Source organism: Triticum dicoccoides, chromosome 2B, assembly GCF_002162155.2.
Source record: "Triticum dicoccoides isolate Atlit2015 ecotype Zavitan chromosome 2B, WEW_v2.0, whole genome shotgun sequence".
Classification (NCBI taxonomy): domain Eukaryota; kingdom Viridiplantae; phylum Streptophyta; class Magnoliopsida; order Poales; family Poaceae; genus Triticum; species Triticum dicoccoides.
In genome coordinates, this window is record NC_041383.1 from 570,139,796 (window position 1) to 570,148,774 (window position 8,979).

An 8,979-nucleotide genomic window follows, 5' to 3' on the forward strand; every position below is an offset into this window, starting at 1 on the left:
CCCAAGATTCGATCGTCGGTATGCCGATACCTTGTTCAATCTCGTTACCGGCAAGTCTCTTTACTCGTTCCGTAACACATCATCCCGTGATAAACCCCTTGGTCACATTGTGCACATTATGATGATGTCCTACCGAGTGGGCCCAGAGATACCTCTCTGTTTCACGGAGTGACAAATCCCAGTCTCGATTCGTGCCAACCCAACAGACACTTTCGGAGATACCCGTAGTGCACCTTTATAGCCACCTAGTTATGTTGTGACGTTTGGTACACCCAAAGCATTCCTACGGTATCCGGGAGTTGCACAATCTCATGGTCTAAGGAAATGATACTTGACATTAGAAAAGCTTTAGCATACGAACTACACGATCTTTGTGCTAGGCTTAGGATTGGGTCTTGTCCATCACATCATTCTCCTAATGATGTGATCCCGTTATCAACGACATCCAATGTCCATGGTCAGGAAACCATAACCATCTATTGATCAACGAGCTAGTCAACTAGAGGCTTACTAGGGACATGGTGTTGTCTATGTATCCACACATGTATCTGAGTTTCCTATCAATACAATTATAGCATGGATAATAAACGATTATCATGAACAAGGAAATATAATAATAATAACTAATTTATTATTGCCTCTAGGGCATATTTCCAACAGTCTCCCACTTGCACTAGAGTCAATAATCTAGTTCACATCGCCATGTGATTAACACTGATAGGTCACATCGCCATGTGACCAACATCCAAAGAGTTTACTAGTGTCACTAAACTAGTTCACATCACCATGTGATTAAGACTCAATGAGTTCTGGGGTTTGATCATGTTTTGCTTGTGAGAGAGGTTTTTGTCAACGGGTCTGCAACATTCAGATCCGTATGTATTTTGCAATTCTCTATGTCATATTGTAAATGCTGCTTCCACGCTCCACTTGGAGCTATTCCAAATGGTTTCTCCACTATACGTATTCGGTTTGCTTCTCAGAGTCATTCGTATAGGTGTTAAAGCTTGCATCGACGTAACCCTTTACGCCAAACTCTTTATCACCTCCATAATCGAGAAACATGTCCTTATTTACTCCAAGGACAATTTTTGACCGCTGTCCAATGATCCGTTCCTGGATCATTCTTGTACCCCTTGACTGACTCATGGCAAGGCACACTTCCGGTGCGGTACACAACATAGCATACTATACAGCCTACGTCTGAAGCATAGGGGACGACCTTCATCCTTTCTCTCTCTTCTGCCGTGATCGAGCTTTAACTCTTAACTTCATACCTTACAACTCAAGCAAGAACTCCTTCTTTGACTGATCCATCTTGAACACCTTCAAGATCATGACAAGGTATGTGCTCATTTGAAAGTACCATTTAGCAGTTTTTGATCTATCCTCATAGATCTTGATGCTCAATGTTCAAGCAGCTTAATTCAGGTTTTCTATTGAAAAACACTTTTCAAATAACCCTATATGCTTTCCAGAAATTCTACATCATTTCGGATCAACAATATGTCATTCACATATACTTATCAGAAATTCTATAGTGCTCCCACTCACTTCTTTGGAAATACAAGTTTCTCATAAACTTTTTATTAACCCAAAATCTTTGATCATCTCATCAAAGCGTACATTCCAACTCCGAGATGCTTACTCCAGTCCTTAGAAGGATTGCTGGAGCTATGCACACTTGTTAGCATCTTTCAGGATTGACAAAACCTTCTGGTTGTATCACATACAACCTTTCCTCAAGAATATCGTCGAGGAAACAATGTTTTTGCCATCCTATCTGCAAGATTTCATAAATCATGCAGTAATTGCTAATATAATTCCAACAGACTCTTAGCATCACTACGAGTGAGAAAGTCTCATCATAGTCAACTCCTTGATCTTGTCGAAAGACATCTTAACGACAAGTCGAGCTTTCTTAATGCTGATACTTACCATCATTGTCCGTGTTCCTTTTAAAATCCATCTGTACCCAACAGCCTTACGACCATCAAATATTTCTTCCAAAGTCATGGATCCTCTCTCGGATTTTATGGCCTCGAGCCATTCATCGGAATCTGGGCCCACCATCGCTTCTTCATAGCTCATAGGTTCATTGTTGTCTAGCAACATGACCTCCAAGACAGGATTACGTACCACTCTGAAGCAATACGCATCCTTGTCGACCTACGAGGTTTGGTAGTGACTTGATCCGAAGTTTCATGATCTCTATCATAAGCTTCTACTTCAATTGGTGTAGGTGCCACAGGAACAACTTCCTGTGCCCTGCTACACACTAGTTGAAGTGATGGTTCAACAACCTCATCAAGTCTCCATCATCCTCCTAATCAATTCTTTCGAGAGAAACTTTTCCTCGAGAAAGGACCCGATTCTAGAAACAATCACTTTTGCTTCCGGATCTGAATTAGGAGGTATACCCAACCATTTTGGGTATCCTATGAAGATGCATTTATCCGTTTTGGGTCCGAGCTTATCACGATGAAACTTTTTCACATAAACGTCGCAGCCCCAAACTTTCAAGAAACGACAGCTTAGGTTTCTCTAAACCATAGTTCTCACGGTGTCATCTCAACGGAATTACGTGGTGCCCTATTAAAGTGAGTGCGGTTGTCTCTAATGCCTAACCCATGAACGATAGTGGTAATTCGATAAGAGACATCATGGTACGCACCATATCCAATAGGGTGCAACTATGATGTTCGGACACACCATCACACTATGGTGTTCTAGGCGGTATTAATTGTGAAACAATTTCCGCAATGTCTTAATTGTGTGCCAAAGCTCGTAACTCAGATACTCATCTCTATGATCATATCATAGACATTTTATCCTCTTGTCACAATGATCGTCAACTTCACTCTGAAATTACTTGAACCATTTAATAATTCAGACTTGTGTTTCATCAAGTAAATATACTCAACATCTACTCGAATCATCTGTGAAGTAAGAACATAACGATATTCACTGCATGCCTCAGCACTCACTGGACTGCACACATCAAAATGTGTTACTTCCAACAAGTTGCTATCTTGTTCCATCTTACTGAAAACGAGGCTTTTCAGTCATCATGCCCATGTGGTATGATTTGCATATCTCAAGTGATTCAAAATCAAGTGAGTCCAAACGATCCATCTGCATGGAGTTTCTTCATGCGTATACACCAATAGACATGGTTCGCATGTCTCAAACTTTTCAAAAACGAGTGAGTCCAAAGATCCATCAACATGGAGCTTCTTCATGCGTTTTATACCAATATGACTTACATGGCAGTGCCACAAGTAAGTGGTACTATCATTACTATCATATAACTTTTGGCATGAAAATGTGTATCACTACGATCGAGATTCAATAAACCATTCTTTTAGGTGAAAGACCATTGAAGGTATTATTCAAATAAATAGAGTAACCATTATTCTCCTTAAATGAATAACCGTATTGCGATAGACATAATCCAATCATGTCTATGCTCAACGCAAACACGAAATTACAATTATTTAGGTTTAATACTAATCTTGATGGTAGAGGGAGCGTGCGATGTTTGATCACATCAACCTTGGAAACACTTCCAACACATATCGTCAGCTCACCTTTAGCTAGTCTCCGTTTATTCCGTAGCTTTTATTTCGAGTTACTAACACTTAGCAACTGAACCAGTATCTCAATATCCTGGTGCTACTAGGAGTACTAGTAAAGTACACATTGTTTCAATGTATATCCAATATACTTCTGTCGACCTTGCCTGCCTTCTTATCTACTAAGTATCTAGGGTGGTTCTGCTTCAGTGTCCGTTCCTCTCATTACAGAAGCACTTAGTCTCGGGTTTGGGTTCAACCCTGGGTTTCTTCACTGGAGCAGCAACTGATTTGTCGTTTCATGAAGTACCCCTTCTTGCCCTTGCCCTTCTTGAAACTAGTGGTTTCACTAACCATCAATAATTGATGCTCCTTCTTGATTTCTACTTTCGCGGTGTCAAACATCACGAATGTTTCAAGGATCATCATATCTATCCCTGATATGTTATAGTTCATCACAAAGCTCTAGTAGCTTGGTGGCAATGACTTTGGAGAAACATCACTATCTCATCTGGAAGATTAACTCCCACTCAATTCAAGTGATTGTTGTACTCAGACAATCTGAGCACAAGCTCAACGATTGAGCTTTTCTCCCTTAGTTCGCAGGCTAAGAAACTCGTCGGAGGTCTTATTCCTCTTGACGTGGGCATGAGCCTGAAATCCCAATTTTAGCCCTCGAAACATCTCATATGTTTCACGACATTTCGAAATCGTCTTCGGTGCCTCAATTCTAAACCATTTAACATTACTGAACTATCACATAGTTATCAAAACGTGTATGTCAGATGTTCACAACATCCACAGACGACGTTCGAGGTTCAGCACACCGAGCGGTGCATTAAGGACATAAGCCTTCTACGCAGCAATGAGGACAATCCTCAGTTTACGAAACCAGTCCGCATAATTGCTACTATCAACTTTCAACTAAATTTTCTCTAGGAACATATCTAAAATAGTAGAACTAAAGCGCGAGCCACGACATAACTTGCAAAAACCTTTTGACTATGTTCAGGATAATTAAGTGCATCTAATGAACTCCCACTCAGATAGACATCCCTCTAGTCATCTAAGTGATTACATGATCCGAGTCAACTAGGCCGTGTCCGATCATCACATGAGACGGACTAGTCATCATCGGTGAACATCTTCATGTTGATCGTATCTACCATACAACTCATGCTCGACCTTTCGGTCTCTTGTGTTCCGAGGTCATGTCTGTACATGCTAGGCTCGTCAAGTTAACCTAAGTGTTTCGCGTGTGTAAATCTGGCTTACACCCATTGTATGTGAATGTTAGAATCTATCACACCCGATCATCACGTGGTGCTTCGAAACGACGAACTTTCGCAACGGTGCACAGTTAGGGAAACACTTTCTTGAAATTTTAATGAGGGATCATCTTATTTACTACCGTCGTTCTAAGCAAATAAGATGCATAAACATGATAAACATCACATGTAATCAAATAGTGACATGATATGGCCAATATCATTTTGCTCCTTTTGATCTCCATCTTCGGGGCTCCATGATCATCATCGTCACCGGCATGACACCATGATCTCCATCATCATGATCTCCATCATCGTGTCTCCATGAAGTTGTCTCGCCAACTTATTACTTCTACTACTATGGCTACCGGTTAGCAATAAAGTAAAGTAATTACATGGCGTTGTTCAATGACACGCGGGTCATACAATAAACTAAGACAACTCCTATGGCTCCTGCCGGTTGTCATACTCATCGACATGCAAGTCGTGATTCCTATTACAAGAACATGATCTATCTCATACATCACATATCATTCATCACATTCTTCTTGACCATATCACATCACATAGCATACCCTGCAAAAACAAGTTAGACGTCCTCTAATTGTTGTTTGCATGTTTTACGTGGCTGCTATGGGTTTCTAGCAAGAACGTTTCTTACCTACGCAAAAGCCACAACGTGATATGCCAATTACTATTTACCCTTCATAAGGACCCTTTTCATCGAATCCGGTCCGACTAAAGTGGGAGAGACTCGCACCCGCTAGCCACCTTATGCAACAAGTGCATGTCAATCGGTGGAACCTGTCTCACGTAAGTGTACGTGTAAGGTCGGTCCAGGCCGCTTCATCCCACAATACCGTCGAAACAAGATTGGACTAGTAACGGTAAGCATATTGAACAAAATCAATGCCCACAACTACTTTGTGTTCTACTCGTGCATAGAATCTACGCAATAAACCTGGCTCTGATACCACTGTTGGGGAACGTAGCAGAAATTCAAAATTTTCCTACGAGTCACCAAGATCTATCTATGGAGAAACCAGCAAAGAGAGAGAGGGGAGTGCATCTACATACCCTTGTAGATCGCTAAGCGGAAGCGTTCAAGAGAACGGGGTTGAAGGAGTTGTACTCGTCGTGATCCAAATCACCGGAGATCCTAGTGTCGAACGGACGGCACCTCCGCGTTCAACACACGTGCAGCCCGGTGACGTCTCCCATGCCTTGATCCAGCAAGGAGAGAGGGAGAGGTTGAGGAAGACTCCATCCAGCAGCAGCACAACCGCGTGGTGGTGATGGAGGAGCGTGGTAATCCAGCAGGGCTTCGCCAAGCACCGCGAGAGACAAGGAGAAAGAAAGGTAGGGCTGCGCCAGGGAGAGGTGGAAACTCTTGTGTATGGCAGCCCCAAAACCTCAAGTATATATAGGGGAGAGGGAGGGGGCTGCGCCCCCCTAGGGTTCCCACCCCAAGGGGTGTGGCTGCCCCCAAAACCCATCTAGGGTGGCGGCCCAGGGGGGGAGAGGGGGAAACTTGCCCCCCCAAGCAAGGTGGAGGCGCCCCCTCCCCAAACCCTAGGCGCCTTGGGCCCTTGTGGGGGGGGGGCGCACCAGCCCACCTGGGGCTGGTCCCCTCCCACACTTGGCCCATGCAGCCCTCTGGGGCCGGTGGCCCCACTTGGTGGACCCCCGGGATCCTCCCGGTGATCCCGGTACGTTACCGATAACACCCGAAACTTTTCCGGTGACCAAAACAAGACTTCCCATATATAAATCTTTACCCCGGACCATTCCGGAACTCCTTGTGACGTCCAGGATCTCATCCGGGACTCCGAACAACATTCGGTAGCCATGTATATCTATTCCCTATAACCCTAGCATCATCGAACCTTAAGTGTGTAGACCCTACGGGTTCGGGAACCATGCAGACATGACCGAGACGTTCTCCGGCCAATAACCAACAGCGGGATCTGGATACCCATGTTGGCTCCCACATGTTCCACGATGATCTCATCGGATGAACCACGATGTCGAGGATTCAATCAATCCCGTATTCAATTCCCTTTGTCTAGCGATATTGTACTTGCCCGAGATTCTATCGTCGGTATGCCGATACCTTGTTCAATCTCGTTACTGGCAAGTCTCTTTACTCGTTCCGTAACACATCATCCCGTGATCAACCCCTTGGTCACATTGTGCACATTATGATGATGTCCTACCGAGTGGGCCCAGAGATACCTCTCCGTTTCACGGAGTGACAAATCCGAGTCTCGATTCGTGCCAACCCAACAGACACTTTCGGAGATACCCGTAGTGCACCTTTATAGCCACCCAGTTACGTTGTGACGTTTGGTACACCCAAGCATTCCTACAGTATCCGGGAGTTGCACAATCTCATGGTCTAAGGAAATGATACTTGACATTAGAAAAGCTTTAGCATACGACCTACACGACCTTTGTGCTAGGCTTAGGATTGGGTCTTGTCCATCACATCATTCTCTTAATGATGTGATCCCGTTAGCAACGACATCCAATGTCCATGGTCAGGAAACCATAACCATCTATTGATCAACGAGATAGTCAACTAGAGGCTTACTAGGGACATGGTGTTGTCTATGTATCCACACATGTATCTGAGTTTCCTATCAATACAATTATAGCATGGATAATAAACGATTATCATGAACAAGGAAATATAATAATAATAACTAATTTATTATTGCCTCTAGGGCATATTTCCAACATGGTTATCAACCAGGCTTTATATTGGGCATTATGACCCGTCCGGCGATAAACCGCCATGACAGCTCTTTTTATGCAGACACAAGGATTGCATGAAATTATCAAGATATATAAGCAAGCACAGCAAATATCATGGCGGATCAAACAACGTCATGTAGTAGTGCACGATGGCAGCAGATCAAAGTATTTCAACTAGCCTATTACAAGGCGCTTTGAGGCCCAAAATAATGATTGTTTGTGGCACAGAACACAGTCTGTGGAAATCAAGCCGGTTTCCGGATTAAGACTCGTCACCAGGTTGACGTGAGGTTAATGGATCTTCTGGCGTCGGTTCAACCTCCTCCTCCCCACCTAGTGGCTGGAAGTCAATGGTGGCCCAGTCAATCCGGGTCAAAGCTTGGAAGATAGCTTCTTCACTTATAAGATTGGATGGTTCAACGTCAAGGGCATAGGTGTGCTTACGGATTGGCGGGACAAGATTCTACACTTCTTTAATAGTGGCATCAACCCGTTTGTTGTCTGCATCATAGAAGGACCGATGAGCAGGCAAGTTAACCTCTTCAGCCAATTGGCTTGCCAGCGGGCGCATCTCCTTTGTCAGGGCTTTGAGGGCTTCATTATCAAATGTTGACCCATCTTCTTGTTCACCAGGATAGCCCTTTGCGATATCTACCAGATCAAGATCATCTATCCAAGATTTGGCCCGAGTCAGTGCTGATAAAGCGCCAGCCCTGGCAGCAGATCGCTTTACCTCCTCTATCTAGGCAGGTGTCATCGATAACTTGGCCAATGTATCCTTGATCAAAGTTGGTGCCGGTTTATTGTACGAGGCCACACAGATGACTCGTTGTGCACCAGTATACAGTTGCTCTATCAACGTATATGTTGCCTTCAACTTCATCCGCATATCCGAGCCTAGATGAGCAACACGACTGCCTGCAACGGTTTAAGAATTTGAGGTTAAACCGGCAGTTTCAAAGATTTTTAAGAGAGGTTCTTACAAAGTACTTACCAAATATTGCGGAAGTCATAGAATGCACTTGATGCTTTAGCCCAGTTAGCTCTTCTGCCACCGGTTTAAGAGCTGCTTCGGCATCTTCAGCCCGCTTTAATAGAGCAGCCTTCTTGGTTTCCCAGCTCGTCTGTTCATTCTTGAAGCCATCTTTCAATTGCTCCATGGCTGTCAAAGCGCCTTTCAGTTCCTCCTTGGACTTGGAGGTTTCTGCTTGCTAGGACATAATATTTTCTTGAAGATCGGCAATCTGGGAATCTTTATTTCTCAAGTCAGCCTGTAACAGACAGATGATAAGTTGTTCATATCTTCTTCAAAGTCCCAAGCACATAACAAGTTATACACTTGGCACTTGGGGCTAATGTGGATTGCTTCTTAACTGATA